The sequence below is a fragment of the Acyrthosiphon pisum genome, chromosome A1, assembly GCF_005508785.2.
Source record: "Acyrthosiphon pisum isolate AL4f chromosome A1, pea_aphid_22Mar2018_4r6ur, whole genome shotgun sequence".
NCBI lineage: Eukaryota > Metazoa > Arthropoda > Insecta > Hemiptera > Aphididae > Acyrthosiphon > Acyrthosiphon pisum.
Window position 1 is genome coordinate 155,382,712 of NC_042494.1, and position 16,781 is coordinate 155,399,492.

The 16,781-nt window shown below is 34.3% G+C and overlaps 1 protein-coding gene across 1 annotated transcript in view; it reads right to left on the reverse strand.

Moving 5' to 3' along the window:
* LOC100169170 (L-xylulose reductase) overlaps positions 1 to 1,428 on the reverse strand; it is a 44,048-nt gene extending 42,620 nt beyond the window's left edge. Inside the window, exon 1 of the mRNA XM_029488643.1 lies at positions 1,235 to 1,428. The gene's annotated coding sequence lies outside the window, so the exon portion shown is untranslated. The remainder of the gene's footprint in view (positions 1 to 1,234) is intronic.
* Between the last annotated feature and the right edge of the window lie 15,353 nt (positions 1,429 to 16,781).

Genomic DNA, 16,781 nt, shown 5'->3' on the forward strand with positions numbered 1-16,781 from the left:
TATGGTATTTAAAATATTTTGATAAGATACCAAGTTGGTATCGTCGTGATTCGGAATATCCCCGAAGATCGAATTTAATTCACAATTCACACGACACGACACGACATGGGTAGTTGTGAACCCGTCTTTATGTTATCAATATAGAGCCGTGTACACGTGAAAAGTTGAAATGGATCCAACTTCATGGTATCATGGTCAAGCCTATGGTAAGAACGTATAACACTCTGGTATACCAAAAGCTTACCATGTATACCAACCAATCACAGAAAAGTATTTTTATGCATGTACACGTACACGTATCTAGTGGAAACCCACCTTAAAGCCAGATTCACAGCTGCGTTGTGTGTCGTGTCGTGTCGATCAAATCGTGTTGTGATTGGATATTAATTTTTTGGTATCATGTAATAACCAAGTTGCAACCGAGTATAAATAGTCATATAGACGCTAAATAGTCATTTCACGGAACTCTGACAAAACACTGACACACGCGAGTAGGTATATACATAATATTATAATATAATATAATACTGTTTATTATTATTTTTATATATAATACATTTATAAATCCAATGTATTTTACACTTTCATCGCAGATCGTATTTATTAATAAATTGTATAATGTATATAATAATCAATAAAACATCATTATAATATATAAAATTGGGGCTTAGTTTTTTGTGCACACCACATGATTTCTGTTAAGCGAATTAAATATGTTATCATACCATAATAATACCGACAAATCACTTTTTTTGTTTACCATAAACTTTATTTATTTATTTTATTAACTTTGGGACATGTCTATATCACAGGTCGGCCGCCGGTGTCAAGTGTGAATAGGATACAACCACAACGCCAAAAACGCGGTGACAGTCGACGTAAGTATAAATTAGCATATTAGTATATATTATTAATTATTGATTTATATAAAATTAGAAACAATTAAAAGTGTAAATGATGTTTACCCGTTTCAGTATGTTACAACTGACGAGACGCCGGGCACTTATTAATTAAATACTTAAAACTCTTTATTAAATAAAACGGTTAGTACTTATGTATTTTTATCTTTCATATTATATTTATTTTATTTTTAAAGATATGAAATGTCAAGATTTAAAACCGGGTGAAACCTAGAACCCCCTAGGGCCGTATAGTTCTAAATCATAATATTGAAATGTAATATAAATAATAATAATAATAATAATAATAATAATTGTAATGCCATTATATTTACTCCCGACTTCTGTCGTTGTTCCAACGTCGTCTCTGGGTCTTGACCTTTTAGAATTTACACTTTTTGAACAACGTCGGTATTTTTGAACTGTCGATTGCGTAGATAACTTATGCAGCTGCCGTGGGCCAATATAAGATACGCAGCCATAGAGGTTGGAATTCAAAATCGAACCAACAATGTTTTTTTTTTTTTTTTTAATGAAAAGAATTTTAATTCTTCTATAATATGTGGAATGGCGCACATTCAGATTTACGTTGGTATTTCTAAAATATTCTCATCGCAGAAGGTCTGCCGGAATGATGGATACTGCGCGTAACATAATCGATTTTATGCGACGGTGCACCCGCCGTATAATTATTTGATACTCTGCAGACGGTAATGAATTTCATTAAAAACGAAACGTTTATTTGCCCCGAAATTTTATTGCCTTTTTCGGGTATGATATAAATTATATAACGTTAGGTACTTATATTAATCGCGGCGTATTCGCGTCCATTTCAAATAAGACCCATAACCCCGCGGGGGCATTTATATATGCGATCGTATACTTGTAACAAGTCTGTGCGTGTTTTTACGACTGAACAAAGTGAGGATACAGAAAAAAAATTATATCTTTAGCAGTTCTATCGTTATAAAAAATAATCCTACCAACTTGTATACGGTTCGCGTATTTCAACCACGTGATATAATATCATAGCGGTGTACGCGGTTGATGCGTAGCGAGTTTAATAATCCTTAAATGTACAAACATATTATTCATTATACAGAGGGATCGCGGCGTTATAGGATATCGTTGAAGATTTCGGTTTAAATTGAGATTCGCAAAAATCGTCTCGGCTAGGTACTTTATAATTTAAGTTATTTTTCTGCGGTCCATCTCACCATTCACGGGGGCCAACCGTACCTAAACCAATAACGGTCAACACGTTTTCTTTAGTAGGTGACACAAACTTGATTTTCGATTGGTGGCTGCGAAGCCCTATGGATTCACACCCAAAGATTATCGTTCTGCAAATGTTGGAGTATCATCCATAGATAATAAAGAATAGATAGGACATTCCAATATTAGACATGTATAACTACAACAAGTTAGTCACTTAATGGGGAAAAACTAAAAATGATTTATAATGTATAGTTTATACTACAGATCAACATGATTATAATATGAAAATTGTATGTAATCTTTGTTTATACTTTATGCTTTATAATTCTAAAGAATGACCAATATTCTAAAATGACGTATTCGTCAAAACATCGTGTATGTTGTACCTACCACTTTCTGAATTTTATGGAATACAATTGTTGTCAAAATACGTATTGTACTATATATGTAACTGAAATTCAACCCTTGGTATTTAAAGTAATGAATACACATCATAACGTATCTATTACTTTTTCAGTTATGACATAATTATTGAAATGTACACAAATCGCCTCACTATACTGATAAAATACGGTATAATTCAGGACCGCCTCTGTCCGCGAGTATGTCGCATCCATTCTTTATTATCTATGGTATCTACTAAACACTTTCTGAATTTTATGAAATACAATTGTTGTAAATGTATTGTACTATGTAACTAAAATTCAACCCTTAGTATTTAATATAATGAATACGCATTATAACTCATTACTTTTTTAGTTATCACATAATTATTGAAATGTAGGTACACAAATCGCCTCACCATACTGATAAAATACCGTCTAATTCAGAACCGCCTCTGTCCGCTAGTATGTCGCATCCATTCTTTATTATCTATGGTATCATTCGCATTAAACGCATTATAGGTATTTGCTTTTTGCTCACGCACAATCGTTATAAGTCGTGGCTGGCAGAACTGCTGCAGGCAGCAGAGTTTCGCGAGTGCAAGGTGTACGTTACGTTCCTTATCCGTTCATGGATTAACATAATCTACCCCTAAAGTCTTAATTTTCAATACATATTATAGTGAATAAGCCATTGGTACAATGTTATTGTATGCGAACGTTATCGGAAAAACAAACGTTGAGATTTTAGTATTATGAATAACTGAATTAAATCGAATTAAATTAAGTCGTTCGGAAGATACACTCGTATTTGTATCGATTCGTAACTCATCGGAGGAGAGGGTAGTAAAACTTTAAAAGAAACCTTGACACATTATTTATAAGATGAATATAGTAAATATTTTTAAAACATACAATTTTCGTAAAATCGCCATAACAGTTCAATATAGTGAATTGACTCGTAGGTATACATGGGGATTTTTTGCTCTAACGAACGCACATCATTCTGCGAAAAAAATACATTTAATTTAATTTTGTTTCAATGGTTATATATTTATTTAAGTTTTTTATCTACGTGATTTCAGCATTATTTATTTTTAATTAATAATATTATATTGGAAAACAGACAATTTTCTGAGAACTTTGTGAAGTGATGTAGAATATTTCGTCTAAGTCTATAAATACTTTAAAATAATCAACAAGTCGATCAATATTCGTGTGTTTGTGCGTAGAAATTATTAAAAAAATGTTATTTTTTTTTTTACTCCAGAGTATTAAAACAAAAATACAACTTTCCTTATAAAAATAAAACATAAAAGTTAATATTATAACAATAGCAATCAATGTTGGAAAATCCTATAGAGTATAGAAAGCTAAAACGATTCCATACAATTGATGAAAAATCGAAATCCAATCAACTGCAACTCAATTAAATAACGTAACATAATGTATAAAAAATGGACGGACAATCGAATCGGTACCACTATAATAATTATTTCGGTGACCATATACCGAAAATATTTGCTATTGTGGACGCTCGGCCATTTTTCTAGATTTAAAATTCAATATCGATATTAGTTATAATATATACATTAGCGATAACTATAATATAGTGGTCGCTGACAACTATGCTATACTATATTTTACGTCATCGAATCCATCTGATAAAATATATTTCAACCAGCTTTCAACGATTATTTTGTAAATCTGCAGTGGTTAGATAATGAAGAGCTAAAACGAGAGGTATCATCACTCATCCGATCGACCAGATGTCGACGACCGCCTAAACCGATATGTATTTTTTTGACGAAAAATCTTGATAGCTATATATATACAGATATATATGTATATATTATATATATAGACTTTCGCGAAATAAATGACCTAATCAATCAAATTCGTCCGTGATGTTTATGGAAAATTTTAGCTGGGAATTCATTTTCTCGTTTTGCATTCGGGAGGCACAGTATTGAGCGCGGTTGATCCATTTTAATGTAATAATATCATTGTAAAATAAATAAATGTCCAATGTACACCGACGATATAATATAAAACCGTCAACGATAGGCTGGATTACAATAAATTGCTACTTTTTGGTGGGGAAAAAAATCGGAACTTTCCGGTTGGAAGAGAGTAGTGGATATAGAAGGCTTAATGTTTTTAAAGTCGTTTTGGTCGGGAGACTCGAGCGAACGTCTTGTACGGAAACTTTCATCTTACGTTGATTATGAAAGAGGAAGAGGCTGACGAAATTCATGGTTACATGGTTACACTGACTACCGTTATTAATCATGTACAATAGTATACGTAACGTACACATTAGTAATAATAAAAAAAATATGTATACGTTACAACAATATGAAACAATTTTTTTTTTTTTTTAATGATTCTATTTCTTCCATCACGGTTATTCGGATAGACAGCATTAATATGGCCTATGGGTAGTGGGTACTATGTAGGTTATGTAGGCACATTCAAATTTACAACACACAGCACATATTTATATTATATATAATTAGGTATATTAACCTAGGTAATCATATGGTGTCGTTAAAAAATCACAATTCCGCATAAAAATCACATTTAATCGTAACACAAATATTATTATTATTTTCAAGACAACTTTCGTTAGAATACACATATCATAGGTATATAGTATTATTATACATTTATATACAACAATATAATAGAAACTATAAATTATATAATAATATATTATAAACGTTAAAAATAATAATTTTAGATTTTTCTAAAACTACACATAACTTATATATTCAATTAATCACTATTACACATTCGAACGATTATTTACAACATTTTCGAATGACCACCTGTATAGCTGTGGTGTATTGGAGGGTGTGAAAAATGATGTCATACACCCATTTTCAAATCGATGCATATACATATATATTTATATATTATTTTATACGAGTCTGTTGCGCTCTTAAATATACGTATATAAAAAAACACTCCATTTAAATATGCGTAATTAATAATAATTTTTCTGTACAAAAATATAGGATGATATTAAATTTTTTGTTTTTAAAAAACAAATCTAATATTGTAAAAATAATTAATTTTAGTAGACACGTAAATGATTTTTTATTAAGAACGATTAAACGTCATTTACCAGTAGTTATCCTCCTTTTTTCTTTGTGCCAAACTGCCAAACGTTATTTTTTAACGCCAAAAAAAAATAACATTTATTTGTGTATTATTATTACTGTTGTATTTAAATGAAAACAATTAAAATATTATTATTTCATATTATTTATCTTTTGTTAGGTTTTTTATAGGTCATTCTTTTATATAATTGAATCGTTTAATTTACTCATTACCTATTGTATTAATTTAAATAAATAGATATTCACTTCTTATAATATATATAGTTATAATTATCGAAGGTTAATACATTTCTATATTTATATTATAATATGATCTATGTAAAAGCCAAACGGAAAATAATAGAAAGGCAGTGTTGGCACTCTTATGAAAACGGAAATGTGGCGATGGTCGAAAACGACGTGTGATTTTTGATAAGCACCTTTATTATGAAACTTAATTTTACACCACGTATATTACTAGTACTATAATATTATAGTAAGTTGCAACTTTCAATTCGTGTCAAAGGAAAAAAATACCGCCTAAATGAACTACAGCTATTATATAATATTTACTCGAGTGCCGGTATAAAACAAACAAAGATTTCAATTTTTTTTTATATCGCGTACTGCGCAGTAAACCATTTAGTAAAATATTTGCTCGGGGAAAAAACAAAAAAAATAAATAAATAACGCGTAGCTGGGGAAACGGACGCTGGAGGCGAGACTTGCTAAAGCGATGTTAACACGAACGATAAAGTACTCGACAATTCGGAATGTTTATAATATTGTATAACATAATAATATAACATATATGTCATACGTTAAAATAATGACGTCAAACGGAAAATAACGTCATTCGCCGGTCAATAAAGTTATTCACCAAATATACAATATTATATACATATTATAATATATGCGGATAGGTAGTTATCGTTATGCACAGACCAGATATTTGTGTTACTGACCAAGTACGTGTATCTATCAGGTATTATTGTGATGTAGGCAATTTTTAAATCTAAATCAACGTAGGTGTTATTATTTTAATAATATATTGTACTATGATTTATTTGTTTTTACAATAAGAACTGTTGTGACATTTACTATTATATAACTTTTCAACACCAGGCCTATCGTTTGTTATTGCAATAGTGACGCTGCTGGCGCACTACCCTCGAAGGGCCCTCAACAAGACTTTTCCCGGCTGCTTCCCTCGGCGTCGTCTGCTGTTTACCATATTATGCTAATTCGATCAGATCGTCCATTATATTATTATACGTCCAACGGTTTTTCTTCGTTAACTGCAGTTATTTCTTTCAGTATTTACGTTTGTATAGTCATCGACGTAACTGCAGGGGTAAATTCGGTGGGGAGGAGGAGGGGGAGCACGGAGAGTGAATGTGGTAAAACTGAAAATCTATCCTGCGAAAAGACACTGCCTCCTCAGTGAAATATAATATATGGAGTGGCTTCGCAGACTTAATCGTTTATTTCAGTTTTTCGGACACCTCCTCACCGCTTCATCACTTAAACACACAATTTGTATGATCTATGTTTTTGCGATTTCATAGTTTGATTTTCCTCTCACACACTGCCGTCTCACTAATATTTTATATTATATATATGCAACAACAATATTTGTCGCATGGCGTCGAATAAATAAACCAACAAATATCACATACCTGATCATAGTATTAAAATGTTATTTGCTAAACATTTACGATAACCCTCAAGTTTGTGTGCGAATAACGTCAATGGCTGGCGGATGACTTCCGATTTAACGTAATTTACCGTAACATGGACACAAACACGCGTGTATAGGTAACGGGTATATAATATAATATGACTTATATGACAATAATAATAACAATAGTATTGAATAATAATATTTGGGCGGGAGGCGCTTACGACAATATTATACGCGTGCGATGAGCCCTCATAGCCGTTAGAACGTCTTGTAATATATTATTATAATAACGGACACGTCGTGATGATTCCGTTTCGCCGTGGACGGTGTGGGGGCGTAAGTATGCAGGAACAGCGGTTGGCCGTCGCGTCGCCGTCAGACGGCGTGTTCGTCCTGTCCGAGGACGACGCGACACTTTCGTCATACCGAACTGGGCACGACGAGCCGCGGGTCGGCGACCGGCGGACAGTCGAGCGCTTCGAGGGCGGCGATGGGCGTTTGCGGTACGACGTAACCGCCGACGGATGCCTTGAGCCGTCGCGTGGGCGGCTCGGGTTTCCGGTGGTGGTGGCCGCTGTTGTGCTGCAGCGGGTGATGATCGGTCAGACCGGCAGCCGACTCTTTGATGGCTGCCAGACCACCCCCCGAACGTCTGCCGCCACCACCGGTGTTGTTGTTGTGGTTGTTTGTCAACGCGGTCGTCGTCGTCGTGTACTGTTTGCCACCGTTGTGCCTGGCCACGCCGGCAATGGTCGCGTACCGTTTGGTGGTCAGCGTGGCGGCCGACGAGCACGTGCATGGCTTGGTGGTGTCCACCTCATAACACGACCCGTTGCCTCCCATGGCTAGCGTCTGCCTGTAGTGCTGCGTGTGCTGTTGTTGTTGGTGGTGGTGCAGTTGCTGTTGCTGGTGGTTGTGGTGCTGATGTTGTGACTTGTGCGGGTGGTTTAACGTGGCGCTGCTGTACGCCGTCGAGGCGGCCGGTAACCGGCAGCCAGTGGCCGAGGTCAGCCCGTCGCAGCCGATCTTCGGTGGACATATGTCTGGCGGTGTTTTACTGGCGGCACCGTTGCTGCAGGACTCGGCCGCCGCGCCACCCGGCGATGACGACGATGACGACGATACGGCCTGATCGCCACCGCCGCCGACTGACGCGCACTGGGCTGACTGGTGACGACCGGACGTGGCGGTGACCGACGACGACTGATCCGACCGCGACGTCGTTTCAGTGACCGTGGCGTTGGCGGCGCCGGTAGCACCGGCCGCGCCGTCCGACGAATCAGACGGCCCGTCCACCGAACAGGCCGACGACGTCCGGTCACCGGCGCAGGTCGGCGGCGGAGTGTCCAGCGACGGTTTCCGGTCGACGGCCGTGTACTGGACGCGGTCCTCCAGTCTCCGGAAGTACGCGGTGATGGTGAACACGGCCGACGCCTCCGACGCCAGGAACGCCAGGCTGCACGCGACGAACGACCAGCCGTACCGGTAATCGTAGTCGGACCGCAGTCCGTCGTCGAACCCGTCGCCGTCGCCGCCGTCCATTGATTGGTAAACGACGGGCGAGAAGCTGTCGTTGAGCACGGAGGCGAACACGAACAGGCCGGCCGCGAGTATAAGTCCTGCGAACAAGTCATATATAATTATAAGTATTCAGCACTCGTAATTTAGGTGTATTATACGTGATATTATGGAGGCGATGAAATCGTGGATTTGCGATTTGGTAACGGGTGTTGGTGTGGGAGGGGGGAGAGTATTGTTTTGCCGTCTGATACCGAACTTAAATACAATATTTACAAACGCGCCGATGATGACTTATAATATATGACCTAACATGTTAAAAGTTGACATACATATTATTACCTATAAATGAGAACGGAGATGTTCCAAAACCATACTATTATTTAAACAGAATACGGGTGGGTTTTAATACCCAAAACGTTAGCAAAATTTTTTTATAAAACGTCTTAAATTAACTTGTAAAGTTGACATACGTATTTATTAAAAAAAAGCTATTATATTATGTGGGCGGGAAGTGGAGAGTGAGAAATTTTGAGAGATTTTTGAACTGTGATTCGCCCAAGACTGTCCATGCCTTTTCGCAAGGGTCTCACATACTATTTTTTCCAAGACACATTAGATGGTACTCAATAACATGAACAGTGTTAGCTGTTCTCGGTAACTGTATAGGTTCACCAAACTGTTTCATATGGAACGGAACGGGAGTGACCCACTTAATAGTTAGTATTTTCTATTTGATGTATTCTACTAAAAGAATCGATAAGTTAAATTATATTAATTTGATTTAGACAGACATTTTTCCGGCGTTGAGCATAGTGTGATTTTCACTTACCACCCTCTAAAGCGGTTAGAAAATATAATTTCCTGTTCGCTGGACGGAATTAGGTAATTTTCCAACTCTTCAACCGGAAAATTGAAACGGAAAATTAATCTTTCGGAGTAGTCGTGACAACAAATTTTATGTCCAACCTTTCAGAAAATATTTTTTTTTTCTTTTTAGTATATAGTAATATTATGTTTGCATGAAAGGTGTATTATAATTTATAATTATACTATAATGTCATTATTTACATAAATAACGATTTAGTACGACTGGGAGAACAGGTTTTGATTTTCGTAAGACACATTCTTCAAAAAGTTTCAATATGAAATGTAAATGTATATTGATATTAATGTTTTGTTCACATTTTTACGTTTTGTTTTTAAATTGCAATCTGTTGTTCGGTTAATTATAATACATAGTAGAGTATATTGTATTGGTTAAATGTATCTAATATATATTTATATGTACACCAAAGACCAAAAACCAAAAGGGGAAAAAGGTAAAAGAAGTTAATATTTAATAATTTTAATTCATTAAATTATAAAATATATAGCTCATCAACCCCATATACTCGTTGATTAATAAAATATATTATGTAGGTACCTATTAACTATGACGAAAAAAAAGGAGCAAGTGTTGAAAAAAAATATTGGCCTGTTTAAAGTATGTTGGCACCGCTATTAAAAAACTCAAATGGTGCTACAAGATAACACAAACATAATATTATTATCATGCATACTAGCGGAGTTTAACGGATTTCAATAAAAAAAAATTTAACATTTTTCGGTCTGTCAAAAAACTCGAAAATGTAATACAACATTCCTCATAAGTGTTGTTGTTAATGGAAAGTAAAACAAAGTTGAGCGTAAGCCCACAACATATTTTTATGATTGTCTAAACAGGGCCTATTGTGGTTTGTACTCGTAAAAATATTTTTAAAAATGTCATACGCACATATTTTATATAATTAAATCGTATTGCACATATAAACCACATTGGTTTATTTTATTTTTTTGTTCAAAGAGCCGCCGTGAAAATCTGCTTTCCGAAATACTCAACGTTTATACCCTCGTCGTTTACGACCATAATATATTTTAATAATTATATTATTAAAATAAAATTATTGTTGAACGTTTGAAACACACGCACGTATATACCACTATTAAAAGTCACTTGTCGTCCGCTTTGCAGTGTGATATACGTGGAGTCGAGGGGCACGAAATATATGCAGTGATTTTAGTGTTTTTTATTTTTAATTTTTAATTTTGCGAACACTTTAAACCTGCACGTACGCGACATAATATTTTTTCCCTCTATCATTTATACTATTTTCTTGTACTATTCCACTGTCTTGTTTGGTAATTATTTTCGATCTTAAAGATGTGCATGTCCAGTGATGTCCCATTTACGTTTTGAATTGTAGGTGGCAATAGTAGGTACCATGATCCAAGATAGTTTCATCTTAAATCGTGGTACGCACTAACAAGAAATATATTTTTTAACATAAATATGTTTTTAGGCTGGGTACAGATACTTTTGTTTTCTAACCGATTTTACGTAACGCTTTGGTTATCACCATAAATACAAATAAAATGTTAGAATTACCCGATTCCCACTAGGTATAATTACGATTAATCGTTCCTTATTAATTATTCATGATTCATACATTTTCTTCGACGTGGAAAAAAACGAATACCGTGCTACGTTTATGTCACACGATCGCCAGTTAATATGGAACGACGAATTATTTTTTTCTGAAATTGTTCTTTTTGGTATTAGGTTGTACCAGTGGCGCAACTAGGGGGGGGGGGGTTACGACTCGTACCGTTGTTTCATATACCTACTTATAATATGCATAAATATTTGAATCTATCAAATCAGAATAACAATGGGTTTAATGATGAATATTATGTGATTCAAGTTTAATACAATATTATATTTTAGTATATTGATATATTATGATTACGAAGGATATTACAAAAAAAAAACGCGATGATAGTGATCGTAATGCTATTATTATATTATTATATATTATACCACGGTTATCTACTCGTAGATAACCGGGTATTATACTTAGTGGGGCTACTGGCTATATTATTATTATTATTATTATAAGTGGTACAAAATAACATATTATGAGTTTTATTTTATTTATTTTCGAGCGAGCCCGGTTCAGTTTTTTGAAGAAAAAAAGTCGTCTCTTGTACAAACGCAGTAATCGCACGACTCGACGTTTTCGTAATTATTATGTGATATTACACGATGTCACGATGATATTCTATTATAATAATATTATTATGCTCTTGTATATCGCATATAATAATAATAATAATAATAATAATAATGATAATATTCTGTTATAAATTGAATTTGACCCGCATGGACGACACGGGAAAAGATTCGCTTGTTATATTATTACGATATAATTATTTTATTATTATTATTATTATGCTTTTCCAGTCCTGAAAACATTAATTTAACCTCGTTGACGAATTCTTATAATATAACTGTATATTGTATATATTATATAAGCATATCAACTTTAGGCGTTTCTTCGCGTCATATTATTATCGTGATGCCATGCCGTTGTTGCTGCTGCTGTTGTTGTTGTTATTGTTGTTGTTGTGTTGTTGTTGTTATTGTTACAGTCATTGTGCCCGTGTATAGTTTTTGAGTAAATTTTGTAGTGGATTTAACCGACAGATTAAGAGGCGGAACAGCCTACACACGTTTATCGTCGTCGTTATTATGTATAGCCGTTGTACATAATATTATTATAATGTTATGTCGCACAGACCTCTTTACTCACGCCGGAGAGACCATAATATTAATTTTTAGGTTAAAACGTACCCCGACCGACTCGAAACCGTCGACGAGTGAGACACGGTGGGACGTTTGAAATTCTCGGCTATACCGAAATGTCGTATGGGTAGAAAAAAAAACCTAACATCTGATAGGTGCTATAATATCTCCGAGTGTGGACGTGACGTTTGAATACCCTCTCGTTACCCGCATATGGAGCAGCACCAGGGACAATAATATTATAATTGTTTATTGATGAAAATCCGTACAGCGATGGAACGATGACAAATATTTTTTATCGTAAAATATTGTATTGTTATCGTGATTACATTTTTTTTCCACTGCTGTTGTATAATATCCATTATACCAATAGCACGATTATTTTCTGTACTGACCCCGATCCAGAGAATTTCAATCGATGTTTGCGCTCGGGCTCACGTGATATCGTTGTATTTTGCAGGCCACCATCGGTTAATTATGATTAAAATAATAGATCAGTCACCAAAGGGAGGAGCGTGCGATGTGTCGACATCCGTTGAGATCGTTCTGTACCGCGACGTTTGATCGTAAAAGGCAGAGTAAAACGTATCAGGCGATCATCGATAAAAGGCTATTATTGTTGCGCACAGTGTAAAAATAAAAAGTTACTCGTAAAAATTAGAGAATGCGTTTAGAGAAGTTAAAAAAAAAAAATAAAAAATGTTTACACAGCATTTTTTTTACTTTAAAAATAAACGCTATATAGAGAGATCAATTACATTTTATCGATTTTATATATATAATATATAATAGGCATACCGCGCTTCATGGCATTAAAACAAATTTCAGATGAGACTGTTGGTTGAGTAATAATTGATATTTTTTTTTATCATTTAATCAAAATCAATTTTTTATTCCCTCTCTAATTAAACTCTCATATATTTATATAATATATTATATTAAAAACGGGGAACTCTTTCAATTAACGCGCAACGCAAAAAATACATTCCAACCCTAATCGATTTAATTTTACTACACGCGAATACTCCCATTACTCGAAGAGTGCAATTCACAAAGCATCACGCGTGGATTGAAGATTAACGAGGTTGAGGTTTCCTGATTTTGCCAAATGTTCTACATATGTATAAATCTAACAGGTGTATTTCAGACAACATTTTAATAGGGTGTTGTATTTTGTGACTTTTTTTTGGTTCTATGCAATGACGTATTGATATATTAATACTATAGTCTATAGGATGTTCAATTTAACGAAAGCGAACATAATAAGTTTTCGTTAAACTGTATACAAGAGGAAATTATTGTACAGCCGTACAATACATTTCTGTAAAATATTATATTAATTGTTTTTTGACTATTGCCTTTCCAATTATTATAGTCATATAACTTTATAACTATAGGACGTGTTCATTGTGCATTTCAATAACGAAATTATGACCGCATAATTATTGGATACACGGCGTATTGGATAGGCAATTTAGTTACACGACTGACATAATATAATTCTGTGCATTTCCGATACCTTATTATAATTTATATGGTACGCGTAATGCTGTATGATTAGTAAATTTGTAATATTCTGAGTAACCTAACGAAGTCAAAAAAATAATAATCACCTATTATATTGAGTGTAATATTCACGAATAATGTAATAATATTGTTTATTATTATTATTATTATTATTGTCGATAACACCGTTTATAAAGATTCCGTAACTGCAGAATACGATTATAAAGCGTCTCTGAAATTTAAATCCAATAATTGCGCCCGCCGAGCAACTCACTTAGATACGTTAAATTGAACGCCACGCCACTCACTGAAACTTTAATAGAAGTCATCCGATCGATGTAATATCCAATATTGTGTAACATATAACGTTAATCGCGTTCGTAAAAATGTTCGATCGTATACTCCAGTACATATATAGGTAGGTATTATTATGTTAAATTGTTCGCAATTTATGACATTATTTATTTTGCAATTTCTACCGAGTTCTCATAACGTAACACATTACATTTTCATAGACACTGTACGCGACGGCAAGTGGGAACGATTAGAATTATACGAAACGATCGCGTAAATATTATATTTTATGATCAATATTATTGTATTCTATATAATATTATTCTACCTATACTGACACGCAAATGGCCTTGCACAAACATCAAGTAATGCGACGTATGCTAATATATACTTGTATACCGAGTGATTCTCTAAGCATGTTCATTTCTTTTATATTTTTCTTGAATAAGGCAAATATTCACAATAATATTTTTTATAGTATTTAACTATACTTAAAGACCATATTTTAGAATGCTTGACATTTTTTGTACTACTTACGGAGTGTCCTGTGGTGATACAAATCTCTGTTATTCAATTGAGAACGGTCATTTTTTATTTTATATATTATTCAGTTAATAATTTTTATGGACATTTTGAATACAAATTTGAACGAGTAGTATTTGAGTACCTAATTAAAATGTATGTATACTAAGGTAGTAAGGTGTAATGACAATAGTACTTTAAAATGGTTTAGTAAAAATGATATGAACATTGTAATATTTATTCTAGTATTTATTATAGTTACTCGGCACATTAAAAAAAATATAAAACGGTGATGCATAATAACCACCACAATTTTCAAACTATCAGCCTCTATATTTTCCAACCTATTATCATGAACCGTCAGATATTTATTGAACTTACTATATCCTGAAGATATACTATTTAATAAATCGAAAACTACCTGTTCGAATTTTTATTTAGATACATCAAAATTCTCAGAAATCAAATTTCTCTAATTTTAAGTGAAAATTACAGGTTTTTATATTTTGAAAACGTAATTTTGTATCGTCACAACTCACAAGATGGCTCCTTAAATGCTAAAAAATATCCAGTTTTCAAAAAAAATGATATTGAAGTACCTAGGTATACATATATAATATGTGTAAAACTTACTATAACCAAATTTTAAATAACTGCATTATTAACGATAAAAATAAGGGCATCGGCATACTCGGAGGGTCACCCTGTATGCACTAAGCATATTGTGTATATAAAGGATAGATTTCGTGAACATCATATTCGTACTGTATTCATTTTAACGAAATTATATTATGTGACTGGCATTTGATGTTTCGATCGCGAACCGTGAAAAGTTGATGCGACAAATGCAGCACGTCACGTTTGTGTTTCACGAGTGAAATGTTGCGGAAACCGTTATACTATTATAACATTACATATTATTAATAGGGATGAATTCTCAAAGTTATCGAACTCTCGAACATTCTGAACTTTGAGAAATTCGAACAGCTCAAAGTTCGTTAGAAATTAATACTCGAAATCAAATCCTCATCAAACTCGGACGTTTCAAACAGTTTGAGAAAAATCAAGTTCGATATTAGTGCTATTATTATTACTATTATCACAATTCACAAATATAATTTATGAAATACTAGCTGACACGGCAATGCGTTGCTTTTGCTAGGTTTTTGTGATTATGTGATTAGTATATTATCATGAAGCAGACTCCGCGTAATGTGTACGTAAGTGAATAATTTAACTTTAAAGTATCAACAAATTCAAAAAAATTGGTCCACCAAAACCGTTGTTCTAACTTAATACATTCTGTATTAAAATACACAGGCTTGTCGCATTAATCGGAGTGGCCGAGTGGACTAAGGCGTCGGTTGCGACGCTCACCGACGCCGGTTCAAAATCTCGGCTGCGGGCGGCATTTTTCTTTGGGCGAGTCACTGTGTCCGGAGAGAAGTGCTGCCACCCCCCACCCGGGAATTGCAGATACCTACGGCTGCCAAACTAACAAACACACGTGTTTAAACCTATAGTACCCTCCCCCACAATCAAAAACCACCCATTGGCCTAAGGTACCGCGGGTTAATTAAAAAAAAAAAATAATAATAATCTTGAAATCGCTGTTTGAGAACTTCCCCGGGTAGGACCTCTTATTTGACACAAAAACATTTTTTGTCTTTTATATATATTTTATAGATATATGAATGTATAATATTATGTCAGTACATTAGAATTCTATTTTTATTTCCCTTATTTTCCGTATGGACCTTTTTTCCCAGGGATCTTGGAACGTGTCGAAGACATAACAACGCGGACCGATGTTTAAACTTTAAAACGTGCAGTGTGGACAGGTAATATACGTGGAAAACGATCGCATGCGACATGACACGTGGTACGTCATGCGATGGTCGTAGAAATAATCGACCACGGAGAAGGTTATATGATATTATTACTGTTGTGTCCGAAAACCGTGCTCGAATTGCACGCGCTAACGCACATTATAATATTATTATCATAGAAATCGGTCTGGTCCGATAT